General features: G+C 36.8%; 1 long non-coding RNA gene across 1 annotated transcript; it reads right to left on the reverse strand.

Annotated features, from left to right (window-relative positions):
- Positions 1-81: 81 nt before the first annotated feature.
- On the reverse strand, positions 82-8,185 carry LOC131522699 (uncharacterized). The gene is made up of 3 exons (XR_009266619.1): positions 2,104-8,185; positions 1,820-1,906; positions 82-1,304 (listed from the first exon to the last, which is right to left on the reverse strand). It is a non-coding gene; the product is annotated as an uncharacterized LOC131522699 (long non-coding RNA).
- Between the last annotated feature and the right edge of the window lie 15,026 nt (positions 8,186-23,211).

Consider the following 23,211-nt stretch of genomic DNA (forward strand, 5'->3'; position numbering starts at 1 on the left):
AACCATTACAACACATATTTACAACCCCTCAGAGGTTGGTCATGTGTTTCAGATAAAGAGATGTAGTTGTGGAGCTCCTGGTATAGTCAAATCACCTTTATTTATATAGCGTTTTATACAGTACAGATTGTGTCAGAGCAGCTTTACAGTATTAAACAAGAAAACAGTTTGTCGATAATGCAGGAGGACAATAGTAAACTAAATGTTTCAGTTAAATTCAGTTCATCATTGATTCAGTGATGTCAGTAAACTGATCAAGCAGTTCAGTTCAAATAATATCTGTTCAATCAAGTCCCCAACTAAGCAAGCCAAAGGCAACAGTGACAAGGAACCAAAACTTCATTGGTGACAGAAATTGAGAAGAAAAGAAAAAAACCTTGGAAGAAACCAGGTTGGGGGGCCATTTCTCCTCTGGCCAGACGAAACCAGCATGGTGTGGTTTAAATCAAGACTGCAACACAAGTCAGATGACAAAAATGCGATATTAAGTCTGTTAACTTTATTTGCAGTACATTCAATGATATACATTTCTGTCCTTCTTTATTTAATAATTGATTTACTCCATTTTAAGGCCCTAACCCCAACATAAACATCTATCTATTTATCGCATTTGCAACGTCATTTTGTTCAACTGCAGTGTGTCTGAGATATATAGCTTGATTATAACGTTTATTAATTAATAGCCATGTATTTTCAAGCTACCATTTTATTTATTTATTTTTTTTAAAGAAAATTTTATGGAACTAAATTATAAAATATTTTGCAGACACATACAGATCTATATGAAAATGAGTGAGTGAGGTAAAAATGAATGAGCAGTACAAATCTGAACCACTGCAGGAAAACAATATTGTTCTGTATAGTCACTGTATAGTCACTGATGTGTAGATCTTGTAAAGGTGTTGAACATAAACACCCTGGTGGTGTTTTCCCACGGTTCTAAACAACAAGGAACAGAATGATACCTTTTGATTATATAACAATTAACTAAGTATTTAGATAAGAACAGCATTACTTGTTAACATGGCAGCCCTAAAGAATACTTACACAACTTCGAAATGATAAAAAATCTGTAAAAAAAAAAAAAAAAAAAAAAGAGTTGCAAGGCAAAATAGAGCAAAACCAATACATTAATTCAAATCATTAATTAATCAAAGATAAATCAAAATAAAATAAAATCACATAAAGCCTGTCAGTCAAAGAACAATAAAAGTAATAATAAAAAGAAAGGCTTTGTTGAATCCTCCTCCAGCTGTCTCTTTCCACTGCACTCCTAGTCTGTAGATCAGTCCAGAAACAAAAACCTTAAAAGGAAAGCGTGTGAAGAAAACATTGTCATCAAACAGAGAAAGAACATCTGTCTCATCATTTAAACTAATTATTTTCATATTTCTAACAGGAACAGGATATAATATAACCAAATACATGCTAATGAAACGTGATCATACACATATAGAAAATTGTACATTTAAAGTGACAAAAGGTATATATTACTAAAATGACCTATTAGCTGAAAGAAGAAAAAAAAGCCCTGTTTGTTCAAATGAATTTCCACCCGCTGGTTGCAGCTTTCCGTTGGATTAAGGTCTATGCACTGTTTAGATGATTTATTGCATCTGAACCTTTATAACAAACCATGCAATGTAACTATTGAATTATTCACATATGGGGCATTTTACAAGTTCAGTTACATTACTGCAGCATGAATGATTTCATGTTAAATATTGCAGTGTTTTGCAAAACGGCTTCCATTTTTGTCCCACTTAATTAGGATCAAAGAATTAAAATGAGAAATGTGTGTTGATTAACAAGTACAAACCCTTGTACAGTCAGTGTGCAGTCAGGCTTTGGGTGTGACTTCTTCAAGACACTTTCTGCTTCCTCCAGTAACCTGTCAGCTTCTAAGCTACAGTATAAATACAACATTTTGCAGTTTGTATATCTGGTATGGCATATTTGGCTTAGTTTTGATTTATTTGAACACTCTATCATGACAGTGTTATGACTGAGGGCACATGTCCAGCTGAAAGTGCTTTGTAAAGGCAAAGTCTCAGCTTTAATCCTAAATCCACAGAATAGCGCTTGCCATGATCTTTCTCTTACCTGATTTCTCTTAGACTGGGATAGTCCCTGGTGAAGGAGAGGATTGAATCAGCCCAGGCCTTTGTCAGGCTTTTCAAATGCAGTTCCAACTTCCGTGCAGACAAAGAATGCAGAAGAAACGGTAGCGCATCTTTCTCCGATTTTACAGCGTCCTGCTGTAGCCTGAACTTCTTCATCCGGTGCTTCTCCATCCGGATCAGATTCTGGGTAAAACTGAAAAGCTTGAAGGACTGTGTGTCTACGAGCCATTGCGATACATCCACTGTCAATATTAGCGCATGCGCATCCACTGTCAATATTAGCGCATGCTGGTTAAGGCCACACACCCACCCTCCACCTTGCCCCGCCTCTCTCCTCCTCATTAGCATTTAAAGCTACAGACACAGAAATGGCACGTCCTAAGGAAAGCTCATTGTGGGACTGGCTCGTAGTGGCTGAAATTCTGCACCAAGGCTGAATTTCGGGAAACAAACCCGGTCTCACAGAATTCCGTGTAATGACCACGGACTCTTAACCCCCGAATCTGTGGTGGCATCACGGAATCGCCAGAAATTCTGTGATGGGCTCACAGAAGTGATACTAATGTAAGTCAGTGACGGAACTCTGAGACCAGGTTGTAAATTATATATTGGGTAACAACATTGCCATTATTGCATATATGTTGGGGTGTGATTTTTCAATGTAAACAGCCACAACAGTTTTATTTATATTACATTACACATTTATGAGCACGTAACCCGAACCCTGCCCCTAAACCTGTCAATAAAACAGAAGATACAACAAACAGACACAACTACCGTCATAATTTATTCAAAACGTATTAATGTTCCAAGTCTTCCGAGGCAAAACGATTGATTTGTGAGAGGAATAGACGCGATCGCCCTCTCCGTCCGCTATGTGCTGCAGTCTCTGTGCATAAATTCAAAAAATGCCGCCAGAAGAAACCTTACGTCAGCTTTGTTTCTGAAATGCCATTGGCTCTTGCGTGTCTCGTGATCGATTGCGTCATGCTGTTGTGACAGGCTATTGGTTCTTGTATGTCGTGACCGATTGCGTCATGCTACGGGATGGGAGTATCTTTTTGAATGAGATGTGAACGCGTTAACGGAGCGGGATCATTTTCAGCGATTAAAACCTTGTGTTTTAATCACTTCTTTGCATAAAGACTTTGTATGGTTTCAGAAGACTTGGAATGCAACACGACTTGTTTGTAATGCTTTTATACTGCTTGTTTATGGTCATTTTGCAATAAATACCTGTGACTGTACTTGTATTTGCCTGTGTGCGTTTTATATTGTTCAGAAGTGGGTAGGTTTAGGGTAGGGGTGGGTTAGGTGCTTTAAGATTCAAAGTTAAGGGTCCGTGGTCATTACATGGAATTCTGTGAGACCAGGTTGGGGAAACAGACTTCAGATACAGTACTAGGGACCACTTAGGCCTATATAAAAACATCCAAAAAGCAGCATGTCATGGGACCTTTAAAAAGGCTATTCTTGTAACTCATCCATCCAAACAGATGCATAAAATGATCTTTGACATAAACGGCAAACAACCTGAATGTGTATCTATGCACTGATCTGTTTTGTCCTGTCTGCACAGTGCCGCATTTCAGTTGCGCGCCTCTCGCGAGAGTGATCACTAAAAGCGCGCAAGTGCTGCTGTTTAAACTTCAACGGTTCACGGTGCGCTGACTGCGCTCAGCGCTCGGGAGAATGACGATTACATTGGTAAGTGAGAATATTAATTAATTTGAGCATATTTTAATCACTTTTACATAAACCCTTGTCATTTTTAGTTAGCATAACGTTACACGTTTCTTTCAAGAAGCTAAAAGAAGAAGCTGGTTTATCGCGTTGTCCAGGCCTGCGCAATTCTCCGCCGGGAGGTTTGTCATTTTTAACATTAATCCCTAAAGTATCTTGATAAAACTGTTGTGAATTGATCAATAATGCTGGCGAGAGTTCATGTTATAGCCTAACGTAATACTTTTTTTGCCCTGTAGATTGTATTGGACCTATATGTAACGTATAGGAAAAGATGAAACAAAGTTTCAGTCAAATCGCCGTCAAACTGCCGTTATAAACATGAATTCAAACCAAGAAGAACAAAGAGAGAAGCTGATGGAAATGTTTCCATTTTTTCAGTGGATAACTGTGAGTATTTGGTGTTTGCAGTTATAGTCAGTGATGGGAATAACGGCGTTATAAATAAACGGCGTTACTAACGGCGTTATTTTTTTCAGTAACGAGTAATCAAACGAATTACTGTTTCCCCCGTTACAACGCCGTTACCGTTACTGACAATAAAATATTGCGTTACTATATTATATTATTAGAATTTAATTTTTCAGTACATCTGAATGGATGCGCAGTGTAGCTGTATTTTGACGTACCATAAACTCTAGTGTGAAGGCGCACGACTCGCCGTCGCTTTCTCTCACATACACGCACGCAAAGAAAGATACAGAGCAAGAGAGTCTTTCATAACATGCAGAACTGACGCGCTACATGTAAACGATATTCTTTGTTGTATTTTCCTGTAAAAAATAACTTTTAAGAACTGCCGGTTTCTCTGGTAGTGGGTGGAACTAATGCGCAAACGACAATCTCATTGGCTGGCGCTCACCTATTATCATCACTGTTTTGATTTCAGCAAATCAATTCTAGCGAACGCAGACAACGTGATTAATATTCATGAACCCAGCAGCTCATTAATCCTTAGTGCGTTTTATATTGATGACAAATATGCATTCATACTTGGTTATTCTAATTACTAAAGTTCTATCATCATATAATATTAAATAATCATAATATTATATTATAATGCTTGACTGACTAATACTAAGTGTCAGTAGATAAATAGTGTAGATTAATGTACAATGTTTTATAATAATAATTTATTCTTTTTAGTGTCCATTTCATTAATTTAACATATTTAATATTGGGCATCCAAAGTCATTTGACATTTGAACATTTTTTAAAAAGTAACGCAATAGTTAATTTCCCTGGTAATTAGTTACTTTTATAATGATGTAACTCAGTTACTAACTCAGTTACTATTTATAAGAAGTAACTAGTAACTATAACTAATTACTTTTTTAAAGTAACGTGCCCAACACTGGTTATAGTATAGCGAAATATAAATATTTGTTTTGCTGAAGTAATTGTATATTATTCAAAACACACTGTATTTGGTTGTTGTAGATGTTCATCTATCCCAGAGAGCACTGTTAAAGTTTTAGCTCCACCCTATCAGAGAGCTGAAAAGTGGGAGTCAGAGGAAACATGACCAACCTGCTGCAAAACAATAACACAAAAGGTACATTATTTATTTTTCCTAACAGTACCAACTGAAACTCATCAATCAGCTAATCTTAAGTTACTGATATCTTCTTTTTTTTTTTTTCTATTTTCCACCTTTTATCATGCAAGTTCTTATGATTGATTGATAAATAAATAAATATTTTGCACTGTCACTGCAGGTCTGGACTCTGGAGTGCAGCATTACTTGTTTGGTCATCTACATTCAGATGAAAACACCACACTTCTCTCTAATTCAAATAAGTTTTAATGTAATTGTGAGAGATTCTTTTCTTTTCCCTGTTGTACTGTACTCTCCATAGGTCTAATAAATGTTTATCTGACTTGTATCCCCATTTTAGGATGTCAAGCCTACTCATCGCAAAGAGAGTTAGCATCAAAATGGATGTCACTGACCAATAACACAGAGATGCCAGAAGTATCTGTTTGCAGTCTACTTTTTGTTCAGTATGGAGCATCCATCACTCAGTTAATTTCAGTCATTACTATTTATCCCTTCCCAGTGCTGAAATTGTCATGGGTCCTTTGTTTTATTGTTTAAATGCTTATCTGAATGTAAAATTAATATTTAATGCTTATAAATAAATTAAAAAAAACAATACTATGGTTAGTCTTTTAGCTCCCTTTTCAGAAACATGTGGTTCACCATCTTTCATGGGTTACAGAACTGGGGAATGTTGCAGCATACAAAAAAAGTCAGACTACTTGGTTTATAGGTTTATAGGAGAATGTGGAGTAAATACTTGACATTTATTTAAGGTAAAGGGTAATGACCTGTAGCCTGACTACGTCAGACTTCGTACTTCCGCTCAATTTCAGTTCACTTCTGTACTCAGTCTCACATTTTTCACATTCTAATTTTACTTATGTATTTAATTTTTTTTTTATTATTTGTGCAAGTTAACATTCAATTGTTTTTTTTTTGTTTTTTTTTTTGTGGTTTCTAGCAAATTAGAATGTCGTGAAAAAGTTAATTTGTTCTTGCAAGTTATTTCAAAAAGTGAAACTTTCATATATTTTAGATTCATTGCATGTAAAGTAAAACATTTCAAAAGTTTGTTTGTTTTAATTTTGATGATTAGAGCTTACAGCTCATGAAAGTCAAGAATCAGTATCTCAAAATATTAGAATATTTACATTTGAGTTTCAATTAATGACCATCCCTACAGTATAACTTCTGGGTATCTCTTGTTCTTTGAAACCACAATAATGGGGAAGACTGCTGACTTGGCAATGATCCAGAAAACGAACATTGATGCCCTCCACAAAGAGGGTAAGTCACAGAGGGTCATTACTGAAAGGTGTGGCTGTTTACAGAGTGCTGTATCAAAGCATATTAAATGCAAAGTTGACTGGAAGGAAGAATTTGGGTAGGAAAAGGTGCACAAGCAACAGGGATGACCGCAAGCTTGAGAATACAGTCAAGCAAAGCTGATTCAAACACTTGGGAGAGCTTCACAAGGAGTGGACTGAAGCTGGAGTCAGTGCATCAAGAGTCACCACGCTCAGACATCTTCAGGAAAAGGGCTACCAAGCCACTTCTGAACCAGAGACAACGTCAGAAGCGTCTTACCTGGGCTAAGGAGAAAAAGAACTGGACTGTTGCTCAGTGGTCCAAAGTCCTCTTTTCAGATGAAAGTAAATTTTGCATTTCATTTGGAAATCAAGGTCCCAGAGTCTGGAGGAAGAGTGGAGAGGCACAGAATCCATGTTGCTTAAAGTCCAGTGTGAAGTTTCTACAGTCTGTGATGATTTGGGCTGCCATGTCATCTGCTGGTGTTGGTCCACTGTGTTTTCTGAAGTCCACAGTCAACGCAGCCATAATTTTAGAGCACTTCATGCTTCCTTCTGCTGACAAGCTTTATGGAGATGCTGATTTCATTTTCCAGCAGGACTTGGCACCTGCCCACACTGCCAAAGGTACCAAAAGCTGGTTCAATGACCATAGTGTTACTGTGCTTGATTGGCCAGCAAACTCGCCTGACCTGAACCCCATAGAGAATCTATGGGGTATTGCCTAGAGGAAGATGAGAGACACCAGACCCAACAATGCAGATGAGCTGAAGGCTGCTATCAAAGCAAACTGGGCTTCCATACCACCTCTGCAGTGCCACAAACTGATCACCTCTATGCCATGCCGAATTGGGGCAGTAATTAAAGCAAAAGGAACCCCTACGAAATATTGAGTACATATACAGTAAATGAACATACTTTCCAGAAGGCCAACAATTCACTAAAAATTATTATTATTATTTTGCACACAAGCAGTGTGGTTAATTTAGTCACGGCTCGCTTTGGCTTGTTTTCGTGCATCTATTGGGAGGGTAAGTATTGTACCGGCGTTGTTTAGTGTCTTTTATATCAGTGTTATATTAATGTTATCATTTTTGTGTCATTCATAGCTGTACGAGACAGGGGCTAGACTAACTTCGTGTGCTTGCACATTTAAAGGGGTCATGTAATGCCATTTTTGTACAAGCTAATATGATTCTTTAGGGTCTAAATTGAAAGTTTGTAATATACTTTAATTAAAAATTCTCATTAGTATTGTAAGAAAACACTCATTTTACCTGCTCAAAAACAGCTCTGTTTTCAGCACACGGTTTTAGTGCATGTGTTTTTAAATGCTAATGAGCTTTGCTCGCCCCGCCCCTCTGTTCTGTGGGGCGTTTTTGACACAACACACGTGGAGTGTTGCCTTGACAACAGTTGAGGGTAAGATGTGCTTGCCTATACAAAAGTAAATATGTGATCAGATAACATAACTTATTCTGGCATAATATTGAAAACATCAATTAGAGTATTTATAGTCTTGGATCATATGCATTTGCAGGATGTAAACAGTATTTTGCAGGTATTGTGTTACCATTAATTTTCATGCAGTTATAACTGTTTTTATTTATTTAATTTTACATTACTTCTTAACAGACACCGTTATAAACCATCTACAAAAGTAAGCTTAGTGTAGTGTTATAATGTTAACTTTAATATCTGCGTACACAGTTTGTAATAACACAATAACCATAATGTTTTGTTCATTATAAACGTGGATTATTAATTATATTGAGAACGTCAGAATAGAAAACATGCATGTACCCTGAATGTAAACATTAGCCACATACATCGTGAAGCGTGCTAGCGATTTGCAAAGATTAATATAAAGATTAATATAAAGGTTAATTAAACGTTACACTCACTTCTTCTGGAGGTTCAGCAGGAACACGAATAGTTGGTACCGATTCTTTTTCAGGAGCAGCTTCTTAGCAAAACCAGCTTTATACTGACCTTCATTTATAAAGCAGTCTGGTGAAAATGATTCGCGCAAACATGAAAACATTGACGTTGCTCGTGGGGAATATTCCCTTCAAAAGCAAAACTCAGCCACTGTGTCTTCAGCGGTTCGGACTTAGGAACATCAAAATGACTGCTGTGTTCATTATTGCACCCGAGAACAGAACACCACAATCGCTTAGACGCCATTCTGCTCATAGACAGCTCCAGCGTATATCAACAATGACGCGCGGACTATGATTGACAGCTCGCTCACGAGCAAGGGCGGGTCTGTGTTGAAACACTGCTGTCAATCAACCATCGTGGGAGGGGCGTCCGACCGTAACGGCTTGATTTGAGACAGGGTAAAACAAATAAGGAGATTAAAAAAAAAAACACTGGATGGATTTTTATCATTTTATGATGGTTGTGTACAGGCACTGCTAACACACATTTCAGTACAATCAACTTGTAAAAGTGCATGTACCATTATATGACCCCTTTAAAGCTAGAGTGCCTTCTTTCGCTGCATGATTCAGTCTATTAATGTGTGTGTGTGTGTGTGTGTGTGTGTGTGTGTGACACCGACTGCTGTTTTTTTTCATAAAATGAGCATGGTTACAAATGTGATGGATTTTTATACAACGGTTCAATAAATAATAGGTTAATATCAAGAGACTTACGTTTTAGACACCATATTGGCTGTTGTTGCTCTATTTCGCCAGCAAAATCATTCCAAACACGGCCACAGCACTTTGAGTCTCCGAGCAACAAGACGTTCCTTGAATGAATCAACCGTTTAAATGATTCGGTTCAATTGACTCATTTATTAACAGTGATTTGCTGCCTCCTACTGGCGGTTTTAATTTTACATTTAGATTTTTCATGTTTTAAATCATTTAAAATAGTATTTAACGTTTTATGTTTAATATATCTAAAACTTATTTATGCATTTGTAATTGCAGTTAAATGCATTCATGTCTTGCATTAAACTGTGTAAATCTATCTAAAATGCCTCTTCAGATGCTTCTGTGTTGATTTCATTTGCTTGGTAACAGCCCAAATGTCTTATTCTTCACTGATGAAATGTAAGAATTTGACTCAAAAGATAATGGACACTTTTAGAAAAATGGTTTCATAAAAGGTAAAAATGCCCATAAAATGTAAAAATCAGTTTAAAATTATTGGAAAAGATTAATTTCTGTTAGTGTGAATTAAAAATATATAAAATAATATTCATGTTTAATCATTTTAGACACTTGATTTTACTGAAGGCTACCAGGATAATTATAACTTGAGTTTATTAAATTCATAAACCTAAACAAACTACATCTCCATTTACAGTTTGTAGTGTGGATCCTTCATTGCTACATTTAATCTGATTTTCATGTTTGAGAATCTGAAATCTTGAGAAATAATTTATGCTACTACTGCTCACTGACTTGGTTTTAAACCTATATTATCCAATTTATGAGCCTTAAAACATCTTAAAATGCACGCATGTAAGTCAGAAAAATCAATTTTCTCGGGGGACCATGCCCCCAAACCCCCCTACCAATCTCCATTTTGGGACCTCAGGATTTATAAAAACCTGTGTACGGTCCTGTATGCAAGTTTCTTATGCTACTCCCTTAAGAACTCTAATATAAATACAGTAAATGTTCTTCTGTTGGCCTCATGTATTCACTTCAGAATACTGAAGCCCATGTTTAAATGGGATTGTTGGAGATCCTTGATTTGCAGTTAGACCACCCCGTTATTGCATGATTTAACTTAAGCACATTTGTCAACTAAACATTAGGATTAATTCACCCAAATGGGCAACAACATTTGTGCTAAGCCCCGGTTGTTTCTAATGTCTGGCTCTGCCCCTGGTACGAGATGTCAACTGGTTAATGTTTGCGACGTGTGTTTGGTCGGACTGCTTACTCTGGTATGTGTAAAATTGTTGTGTATATAACTGGAGATTTTAGCCATATGTGGGAGCTTATTTATGTGTGTTTTTGTTGCAGCATCCTGTTGCTTGTGTACTGCTGTACGCCTGTGCTACTTTCGTTTGGGGTGGCAGATAGCGGTATTATCCAGTGTATTCCCGCTGCTGTCAGCCCCTTGCTTCTATGCTGTTTTGCATCGTTGCTGGCTCTGCTCTGTGGCGGTTGGCTGCAGTTTCCAGTTTGTCTGGTTCCGTTAATTTTTATACTCTTCAGCGCTCACACCGGCTTCGCTAATCTGACGTGACTGACTGCTGCAGTGTCCGGTATATATAAACGAAACATGGTTGAGGGTGTTGGGTTTCTCATATTTGAATTACTTTTATTTAATGACATGTTGTTGTCTTTTCTGTTTAGTAATGTGTTGGGTCCGTGTACCTTCGGATAATTCGTTTTTTGATTTAATATTGAAATCTGAAAAATGAAAAAAAACGCCACCTTTTTCGTTTTCATTTGTTCAAACAAAACGAAAAATCAAGAATTCGGCTTCATTTTCGTTTTACTTTCAGGGACAGAAAAGGGATAAACTACTTGAATATTCGATCTCTACAAGTGGGCGGAGTGAAACTCCCTCTCCGCTGATTGGTCTACCAAACATTACAACATAATAATAGTCATAAAAACATAATAAAAGTCCTCCGCTACTATGTATTCTTAAAGTGTTTATTTCTACTACATTTGATCTCTTTCTCTTCAACAAACAGCCAGATTAAGGAATGGCTTGACACAAACAATACCGAGGCAGAGCCTAGACAGAGATTTCTTTTGTGTAGGCTTAAATTCTGCAACCTACCCCTGAAATCTCATAAATATTAATTTAATTCGTACCTGCACACACAACTACCTACTAGCCTACATCTTTGGCACGGCCGCCTGATTTATTATAGCTAACCACCCTGCTGAAAAAAACAATAGAACCCTGCCCAAAACACAATAGAAAATGTAATGGATTTAATGGTTATGATGGGAATTGTATTGGTGTTAATGGAAACTATAGTGGTGTCTACTGGTATGTGATAGATTCTATTGGTGGGATGTTAAATCCTATTGGAAAAATGCCCAAAACACACTACAAAAGGAATTTTGTAATGGTTTTACTGGAAAAAGCTAATGGTTCATAATGGTATTTTAATGTAAACCACTGGAATTTCTGTGATGGTTTCTAATGGGCTTCTATTGTTTTTTTTTTTTTAGTAAGGCACCTATTAAAATCTGTGTGGCAAAACTGCGCAACGTATGGGAAGCCAAACAACCCAAAAGTGGGAGAAACAGTGCGATATTAAAGAGTTTGCGCCGCGCTGTCCTGTCATAGGCTCAATGGACCGGCGGCACGACCGACTCTACAGCGCAGGGAGGGCGTGTTTGCTAGCGCCACCGAACTGACAGCGCAGCGCGAACATAAGAAGTTCGTATTTTTCCCTGCGTTAACATAATGAAGATCAGTATTAAGTTAATAACCCTAAAATAAATGCAGTGCAAAATTCAAAATACATCATATTGAATTTACATACAATTTACAATTTTGAAAAGAGTTTGTTTTAAATCAATTAATTAAATTTTATTTATTTATTTATTTAATATGTAGCGTAGAGAAAAGCCTGACAAACGTAGCCATTATATAAAATTGCACTGTTAAAGTTAAAGAACATTACCTTGGATGTTCCCTGGTCTTTAGAGACCAAAAAAAAAAAATAAATAAATAAAAAATTCCTGGACCACAAAAAGCAAGGGTATGTTTGCAGCAATAGCCAACATTGTATGGGTCAAAATTGTCAATTTTTCTTTTATTCCAAAAATCATTAGGATATTACTGTAAGTAAAGATCATCCATGAAGATATTTTGTAAATCCCCAAATAAATCAAAACTTAATTTTGATTAGTAATATATGCTAAGAACTTCATTTGGACAAAAGCGATTTTCTCAATATTTAGATTTTTTTTTTTTTTTTTTTGCACCATCAGATTCCAGATTTTCAAATTCAATTTTTTTGGTTGTTTGGCTTCCATACAACGCACTGCAGCGCGGAGATTGTATTAGCGCAGAGCACTATAAATGTATTTATTCGTGTTAAAACCATGGCTAATTTTCGTAAGGGAACATGGAAACTCAGAGAGAATATTAGATGCGTTGATGGTGGTGAAATTATTACCGACATTAAAACACGTTATTAACATCAACAGCCGGAGTGCTGATGTCTTTTCAGGGCATAGCTGTCCGTCAATTATGATAATTTGCATTTAGCCGCAAACATGAGGTGTGAGCACCGAGTTCACCTTCAAATCATGACGTCAAATTCACATTTCACTAAAACAGCACCATGGAGGAACAAATAGTCCCATGCCAGTGGGATAACAATATGATTTGCTATAAAGTGCTCTGTGAATAAAACTCAAAATAGAAAAATAGCTAATAGATGTGATGTGAAGGTAAATTACACAAAGTCATATCTTGTCATATCTGTCATATTATTTAGGTTCCTCCATTGTCCAAAACGTAGCGTATTGTCTAAAACAAAAGTTATGACTCTGTGTCGTTCACATACATTGATACTGGTCTGCGCTTCACTACAATACATTTTCCCGCGCTGCAGTGCGTCGCGCGGCTTTGCCACACAAATTTTGATAGGTGGCTATATAATAAAACAGGCGGTGTGCCAGAGGACTGAAAGGTTCTGCCTCGATGCGGTTTGTGTCAAGCCATTGGTTAATCTGGCTGTTTGATGAAGAGAAAGAGACCAAATGTAGCAGAAATAAACATGTTAAGAATCTGTAGAAGCAGAGGACTATTATTATTATTTTTAAGGACTATTATTATGTTGTAATGTTTGGTTGACCAATCAGCGGAGAGGGCGTTTCACTCCGCCCACTTGTAGAGATCGAATATTCAAGTAGTTTATCCCTTTTCTGTCCCTGAACGTAAAAACGAAAACTGAAGCCGAATTCTTGATTTTTCGTTTTGTTTGAACAAATGAAAACGAAAAATGTGGCGTTTTTCATTTTCAGATTTCAATATTAAATAAAAAAACGAATTATCCGAAGGTACACGGACCTTCTGGGTACTGATGTTCAACCAAACACACGCACTGTAGCAGGAACCCTCCAACACGGTCCGTGTACCTTCGGATAATTCGTTTTTATTTAATATTGAAATCTGAAAATGAAAAACGCCACATTTTTCGTTTTCATTTGTTCAAACAAAACGAAAAATCAAGAATTCGGCTTCAGTTTTCGCTTTTACGCTCAGGGACAGAAAAGGGATAAACTACTTGAATATTCGATCTCTACAAGTGGGCGGAGTGAAACGCCTCTCCGCTGATTGGTCAACCAAACATTACAACATAATAATAGTCCTTAAAAATAATAATAATAGTCCTCTGCTTCTACAGATTCTTAACATGTTTATTTCTGCTACATTTGGTCTCTTTCTCTTCATCAAACAGCCAGATTAACCAATGGCTTGACACAAACCGCATCGAGGCAGAACCTTTCAGTCCTCTGGCACACCGCCTGTTTTATTATATAGCCACCTATCAAAATTTGTGTGGCAAAGCTGCGCGACGCACTGCAGCGCGGGAAAATGTATTGTAGTGAAGCGCAGACCAGTATCAATGTATGTGAACGTACACAGAGTCATAACTTTGTTTTAGACAATACGCTACGTTTTGGACAATGGAGGAACCTAAATAATATGACAGATATGACAAGATATGACTTTGTGTAATTTACCTTCACATCACATCTATTAGCTATTTTTCTATTTTGAGTTTTATTCACAGAGCACTTTATAGCAAATCATATTGTTATCCCACTGGCATGGGACTATTTGTTCCTCCATGGTGCTGTTTTAGTGAAATGTGAATTTGACTTCATGATTTGAAGGTGAACTCGGTGCTCACACCTCATGTTTGCGGCTAAATGCAAATTATCATAATTGACGGACAGCTATGCCCTGAAAAGACATCAGCACTCCGGCTGTTGATGTTAATAACGTGTTTTAATGTCGGTAATAATTTCACCACCATCAACGCATCTAATATTCTCTCTGAGTTTCCATGTTCCCTTACGAAAATTAGCCATGGTTTTAACACGAATAAATACATTTATAGTGCTCTGCGCTAATACAATCTCCCGCGCTGCAGTGCGTTGTATGGGAAGCCAAACAACCAAAAAAATTTGAATTTGAAAATCTGGAATCTGATGGTGCAAAAAAAAAAAAAAAAAAATCTAAATATTGAGAAAATCGCTTTTGTCCAAATGAAGTTCTTAGCATATATTACTAATCAAAATTTAAGTTTTGATTTATTTGGGGATTTACAAAATATCTTCATGGATGATCTTTACTTACAGTAATATCCTAATGATTTTTGGAATAAAAGAAAAAATTGACAATTTTGACCCATACAATGTTGGCTATTGCTGCAAACATACCCTTGCTTTTTGTGGTCCAAGGAATTTTTTTATTTATTTATTTATTTTTTTTTTTGGTCTCTAAAGACCAGGGAACATCCAAGGTAATGTTCTTTAACTTTAACAGTGCAATTTTATATAATGGCTACGTTTGTCAGGCTTTTCTCTACGCTACATATTAAATAAATAAATAAATACAATTTAATTAATTGATTTAAAAACAAACTCTTTTCAAAATTGTAAATTGTATGTAAATTCAATATGATGTATTTTGAATTTTGCACTGCATTTATTTTAGGGTTATTAACTTAATACTGATCTTCATTATGTTAACGTGCAGGAAAAATACGAACTTATGTTCGCGCTGCGCTGTCAGTTCGGTGGCGCTAGCAAACACGCCCTCCCTGCGCTGTAGAGTCGGTCGTGCCGCTCGGTCCATTGAGCCTATGACAGGACAGCGCGGCGCAAACTCTTTAATATCGCACTGTTTCTCCCACTTTTGGGTTGTTTGGCTTCCCATACGTTGCGCAGTTTTGCCACACAGATTTTAATAGGTGCCCTACTAAAAAAAAAAAAACAATAGAAGCCCATTAGAAACCATCACAGAAATTCCAGTGGTTTACATTAAAATACCATTATGAACCATTAGCTTTTCCAGTAAAACCATTACAAAATTCCTTTTGTAGTGTGTTTTGGGCATTTTTCCAATAGGATTTAACATCCCACCAATAGAATCTATCACATACCAGTAGACACCACTATAGTTTCCATTAACACCAATACAATTCCCATCATAACCATTAAATCCATTACATTTTCTATTGTGTTTTGGGCAGGGTTCTATTGTTTTTTTCAGCAGGGTGGTTAGCTATAATAAATCAGGCGGCCGTGCCAAAGATGTAGGCTAGTAGGTAGTTGTGTGTGCAGGTACGAATTAAATTAATATTTATGAGATTTCAGGGGTAGGTTGCAGAATTTAAGCCTACACAAAAGAAATCTCTGTCTAGGCTCTGCCTCGGTATTGTTTGTGTCAAGCCATTCCTTAATCTGGCTGTTTGTTGAAGAGAAAGAGATCAAATGTAGTAGAAATAAACACTTTAAGAATACATAGTAGCGGAGGACTTTATTATGTTTTTATGACTATACTATGTATTATAAATCACCTTATGGAGCTCACACCTTTACTAGCTATTTTCTGCATTGAATATCCTTGGATTGCATTGTTTAAATATCGTAAATTAGTAATCACCCAGAAAATATACCTAAGAACCACTGTTAATCTTACATTACACTCTAGCTTTTCCAGTTTAGAGCTTAATTTTTAGATCCTGTATTCACGTCAACACAACACAACACAGCCTGTTCAGGTTTAAATAGCATAATGTTTTGCACATGATTAGGAGAACAGAAACATATTTCTTCTTTGCTGGTGCCAAAAAAAAAAAAAAAAAAAAAACATTAATTGAGGAATATTTAAGAACAAAGTTTACTACTCAAGACTAATGAACTCATTATCGTCATTTAGAACTGAAATGGTTTACGCTACATGTTGTTTACACATGAAGAAACCCTCAGAAGCAGAAGTTGCACAACATAAAACTAAAAAACTCAGTTTAGAGCAATAGAGCAGACAATATGAATATCTTCTTTTCTTCTAAACTGTGTGCTAAATTTAATTACCTAAAATAACACTTGGCTTTTTTAGATAAATAAATGAATATATATATATGTATGTATGTGTATATGTTTATTTGTTTATTTATTTTGATAAGTCTTAATGTTGATATATTACTGTACATTCTAAACCTCATAGGTGCCCAGGAGGAGGTAGTAGAGGGTTGTACACTCTATTCTCAAGTTCAGGTAAGCTTCTGTGATTAATTGATCATCATCTCGCTGATATCAAGGATATGCTGTCATGCGGTCTAGCTCTTTTTAATCATGTTAGACATCAAAATATTTTGGAGGGATATATCATATACATTTCTGCAATATTTGTATATTTGTTTGTCTTGATGTTTTGGTTTCAGTCACACAAAGCTTCCATCTACACAAATCAGTGGTTCCCAACCTATTCAAGCATATATCTTCTTGTTATATTTGATGTTAAAATTGTATAGCAAACACATCACCATAATATGCATGTCATGCAGGTTCACAGTGAAAATAGTTAATAAAAATTATACAGCAGTTGTTAAGACACAATATAGTGAAATATAACAGAGCGACAGAGATGTGAGATGTGCGAATCCATCTGCAAAAGCTTTATTCAAAGACGTGGTCATAAAACAGGCAAGGTTCTGACAACGGCAAACAGATATATTGAGGGCAAGGCAAGAGAGAAATCCAAAACGGGCATGGTCGTTTGACGGCTAACAATATCCAACAGGGCAAGACAAAGAGAGATAATTGGGTATATGTCGAATGTCACCTAACCAAACCCGGAAAACAGGTATCATCGCTTCCGCTTGTCGGAGAACGTATTAATAGCAGTATTAAAAAATGGCGATATCAATGGACTTTTAAAGGTAATCAGTTAAATCAGCTAGCTGTTTTTATTGTTGACCTTTTATTTGACTTTTGTATATAAATGTTATTGAAAAGAATAAAAATTGTAAACTTTTATATATCAATCCACATATGTGATGGACATTGGTTATGATTATCTTTAGTGTCTACTTTGAAGGCATCTTGAGTAAAAAAGCTTCATATTTAATGGGCACTTGCAAAACGCGTGAACCGGAAGCAACGAGACCTGGTTAGCAGAATACGGAAGTCTGTTGGGCATAACCCGTATTCAGGTACACAGCAAATGTCCAGGCAGGGGCAAACAGAGTCCAAAAGGCAAGACGAAAGTGGTAATCCGAAATACACAGGCGAGAATCAGAACACAGGAAAAAACAGGCAAGGCAAGGCAAGACTATGACTAAACTGGGAAAGCAAGGGCAGGCTCCGTAAAGTAGCTATCAGCTAAACAGTGATAAAAGCTAAACAATACTCAGCAGTTTGAGAAGGATCTGAGAGGGTGTAATATAGTGTGAGTGTGACTGGTTACAGCTGTGTGTAATCAGTGCAGTGGATGATGGGAAATGCAGTCCAGAGTGACATGCAACAGTCTGTGTAATGTGAAAGTCAATATAATGGAAGGGCGACCTCTGGTGGCAATTGGACGGAGGTCCACAGACCAGTTTCGTGACAAGTACAATATAGCATTTCATAACTGCACAGGAATGCATTTTAAAAATAATACTTCTATATGCATTTCATTAGGTTCAAGCCCAGACACAAGAGGAATCTGGAGATAAACGGCCCAACACAATCTACTGCACAGTAGGACAATACCAGAAATCAACAAACAAAAACTCTGAAACAGACCATACAATTTATTCAGAAGTGTGCAAACCATCAAACAAGAAACCACCCACCATTTCAGCTGATGATGCTCAAAAATAAACTGTGGCTAATTGTCACATGGGGAAGTTGTCACAATGGCCATATATTTAAGTGGTAGAAATAATGAGAACAGTATGCTAGTATGTTATTCTGAAATTCAGCCAAGGCTGTCCAATTAAGATGTGCTTTCTCTAGCACTGGTTTAGTATATTAGATTCAAACATCCAGATCCAAAAGGTCTTACTTTTTGTGTATGAATGTGAATTATGCCATTAATTTGATTTTGATTGACACAGAACTTTCTAACTTTCAAAAATAATCCCACAGTGATATTAACTTGAGCAAACTGTGACAACTAACCTCACATGGAAATTAAAAGGTGGTTGGATAAAATATTTACCTCACTTCCCATGTTATATTTAACATTTCATTTCAAATGGTTATGAAGCCAGACCTTCTAATGCAGCACAAGTGCAAATACAGTATTACTTATACATACAGTTTAAAAGCCAAATCACAAGTCTGTCTAGTGCACTTTGACTGATAACCACTAGATGGCGACATTGTATCTTATTTCTGGCCATATGTTTCTCGTTCAGTTAAACAATATTACTTTTTATCTGATTTAAATCGCACTTTCGTTGTTTCTTTACTTATAGTCTCGTATATATCATTCATAACACTCTCAGCATTCTTAGGTGAAGCTAATTGAGATGACCAAGAATTATTTATTCTGACCAAGAATAAACACAAAAGTGGAATTTAAATATGATAAACAAATCAGCCTACACAGGTGTAATATGAGACAAAACAGACAACAGTATTAGACTGCACATCTACTTCTATGTACAGTTAAAAAAAACATGCCAAAAACAAAAGGAAGCAGCCATTATGTCAGGATCAGGTTCATCTTCAATTTTAGATTTATACCCAGGTTTAAATGTCATATAAAAGTGTGTTCAGATTACCTTACCTTCTAGCTAATGTATTTTTTAAAACATTTAAAATATATAGACTGAAAATTGCATCATGGTAACATAGTTTTTGTTTGTTTGTTTGTTTGTTTGTTTGTGTAATTTTTTGAGTGAACGGTATTTTTTAAATTCATTTTCAGTGTTTGTGTGTATGTATGTATATTAGGGTGCATCAAATTTGAATGGGAAATTTTAATTTCAAAATATCAATTTGGCTGGCATTGCATTTTGTTCCAATTAACATAAAAATTACTTTTGCAAAGTTTTGAGGAATTCCACTGAGATCTAGGGGTGCCACCTAACACATGAACTTTGGCGAAATTTCAAAAAATGTGCAATTTTTTGTCTAATTGCCAAAAGGTTGACCTGGAAATGTTGAGTACAGTGAACTTTTATACAGTAACATGTTCTATAGGGTTATCAAAGTAAAAGTTGTTTGTTTGCCCTTTGTGCAACTTGGGCATTTCTCAGAATTCAACTTTCAAGATTCTCCATTAATTTGTCCTATAGACAAAATGAATGGAGGTCAATGGGACATGTTCACGTGGTCTTACCCTGAATTTTGTGCAGCAGTGATGGATGTCGGACACACATATAAAGTTTAATTGACTTTATTGGTAAACACAAGGGGCGATACTGACACACTTAAAAGAACAAACCCTCTCTAGTGGCTAACTCACTGGCAACTAACAGGGCCTAAATGGTAAGAGCTGACACTAACTAAACTTAAATGCTCAGTCTGTGCCAGAGTCTGCTCCAATGAGCAACATCATGTTAATTTACTGTAACAAATACAATGCTACTCTCAATAAACACGAGACATCTACAGTGGGTACAGAAAGTATTCAGACCCTCTTAAATTTTTCACTCTTTGTTATATTGCAGCCATTTGCTAAAATCATTCATAAGTTCATTTTTTTCCTCATTAATGTACACACCAGCACCCCATATTGACAGAAAAACACAATTGTTGACATTTTTGCAAATTTATTAAAAAAGAAAAACTGTAATATCACATGGTCCTAAGTATTCAGACCCTTTGCTCAGTATTTAGTAGAAGCACCCTTTTGATCTAATACAGCCATGAGTCTTTTTGGGAAAGATGCAACAAGTTTTTCACACCTGGATTTGGGAATCCTCTGCCATTCCTCCTTGCAGATGCTCTCCAGTTCTGTCAGGTTGGATGGTAAACTTTGGTGGACAGCCATTTTTAGGTCTCTCCAGAAATGCTCAGTTGGGTTTAAGTCAGGGCTCTGGCTGGGCCATTCAAGAACAGTCACGGAGTTGTTGTGAAGCCACTCCTTCATTATTTTAGCTGTGTGCTTAGGGTCATTATCTTGTTGGAAGGTAAACCTTCGGCCCAGTCTGAGGTCCTGAGCACTCTGGAGAAGGTTTTCGTCCAGGATATCCCTGTACTTGGCCGCATTCATCTTTCCCTCGATTGCAACCAGTCGTCCTGTCCCTGCAGCTGAAAAACACCCCCACAGCATGATGCTGCCACCACCATGCTTCACTGTTGGGACTGTATTGGACAGGTGATGAGCAGTGCCTGGTTTTCTCCACACATACCGCTTAGAATTAAGGCCAAAAAGTTCTATCTTGGTCTCATCAGACCAGAGAATCTTATTCAGGTGTTTTTTAGCAAACTCCATGCGGGCTTTCATGTGTCTTGCACTGAAGAGAGGCTTCCGTCGGGCCACTCTGCCATAAAGCCCCGACTGGTGGAGGGCTGCAGTGATGGTTGACTTTCTACAACTTTCTCCCATCTCCCGACTGCATCTCTGGAGCTCAGCCACAGTGATCTTTGGGTTCTTCTGTACCTCTCTCACCAAGGCTCTTCTCCCCCGATAGCTCAGTTTGGCCGGACGGCCAGCTCTAGGAAGGGTTCTGGTCGTCCCAAACGTCTTCCATTTAAGGATTATGGAGGCCACTGTGCTCTTAGGAACCTTAAGTGCAGCAGAAGTGTTTTTGTAACCTTGGCCAGATCTGTGCCTTGCCACAATTCTGTCTCTGAGCTCTTCAGGCAGTTCCTTTGACCTCATGATTCTCATTTGCTCTGACACGCACTGTGAGCTGTAAGGTCTTATATAGACAGGTGTGTGGCTTTCCTAATCAAGTCCAATCAGTATAATCAAACACAGCTGGACTCAAATGAAGGTGTAGAACCATCTCAAGGATGATCAGAAGAAATGGACAGCACCTGAGTTAAATATATGAGTGTCACAGCAAAGGGTCTGAATACTTAGGACCATGTGATATTTCAGTTTTTCTTTTTTAATAAATCTGCAAAAATGTCAACAATTCTGTGTTTTTCTGTCAATATGGGGTGCTGTGTTTACATTAATGAGGGAAAAAATGAACTTAAATGATTTTAGCAAATGGCTGCAATATAACAAAGAGTGAAAAATTCAAGAATTGTGTTTTTTGATGCACCCTAATGTGTATATGTATATATATGAAGAGTTTATTTGCAAAAACAGACAACTCCGTTTTTGTTTTTTGTTTTCAAACATTTCCGTTTTTTATTGTTATTATTATGTTAGGTTTTATTTTTATTGTGTTTGTTAGCTGTTTTTTTGTTGTTGTTGTTGTTGTTGGTTGTTTTTTGTTTTGTTTTTTTTAACCCAGTCAAAACAACCCAACTGCAGTTTGATTGAGATTAATTGGAATGCACAATGAAAAAACATGATTTCTGAGAATTGTTAAAAACGGAGTTATATGTTTTTGCAAATGAACTCTTCATATGTTTTTGGCTTTTTTTTTTTTTCATCAATTCAAAAGACTTGTGCTGTGTTCATATGTGGGTTCCACCTGCTGTCTTTATTAATAAAAGTGTTCAGTTAAATTAAAATCTTCTCATTCATAGAATGAACGTACGAACAGAAAACGAGCGTACGCGCCTCTTTCAGATGTGAAATCTATGAATTGCAAATTATCTTGAACTTGCGCGCAATTGAATGGTTTCAGCTCTCTGCCTTGTAAACGACTCCTAATTAATATCATTAACATATAAAATATCACCAATCATCATAATTTAGAACAGCAACCTGCAAGAACAGCTTACATTTAAAAAAATCTGCATTACTCCGACAACAAAAAGTACGTACGTCTGCTCGGACCCTGACGTGACGCTAAGCACTTTTCCACGTCAAAGACCGTTTTTATAAATATGAGCGCTGGCGTGGATTTAAGCGTACGCACACTCTAAGATCAAATCTGTGCTTACACACGCTTTATAAATGAGGCCCCAGGTTTAACTATATAAAACACTGGAACCAGTCATGAGTCAGAGGTTTTAGGGCAAACCAGTGTTAAAAATAGTATCATACAACTGCACTGATGTGTCTGCCATTTCATAACAGCTGTTAGTTTAGGTCTGACATCTTTGTTGTGAATGAACATTAAAGCTGTTCACTGATATGTAGCGTTTCATTTAATAAGCATATTCATAAACTGTGCCGGTTAGGTTATGATTTTGAAGCTGTGTACACGTTGTGTGCATTTGGGGATGTTTTGAGATGTGATTGATGGTACAAACGGGATGTGGGTAGGCCTTAAAGAAGTGAGACGAGAGGTGAACAGTGAAGTGGAACACTACGTATAGACCCTGTGGAACAAAAACATTTTCATTTACCTACAATGTTAAATTTCATTTTGTTTGACTTTGTTATGTAGCTCTGGTCATCTTTGACTTTGTGATTCTTTAGGGTGGAATTTCACATGAACTCAAAAAACTCAAAAGTTTTAGCCTGA

This window comes from Onychostoma macrolepis, chromosome 02 (assembly GCF_012432095.1).
Source record: "Onychostoma macrolepis isolate SWU-2019 chromosome 02, ASM1243209v1, whole genome shotgun sequence".
NCBI lineage: Eukaryota > Metazoa > Chordata > Actinopteri > Cypriniformes > Cyprinidae > Onychostoma > Onychostoma macrolepis.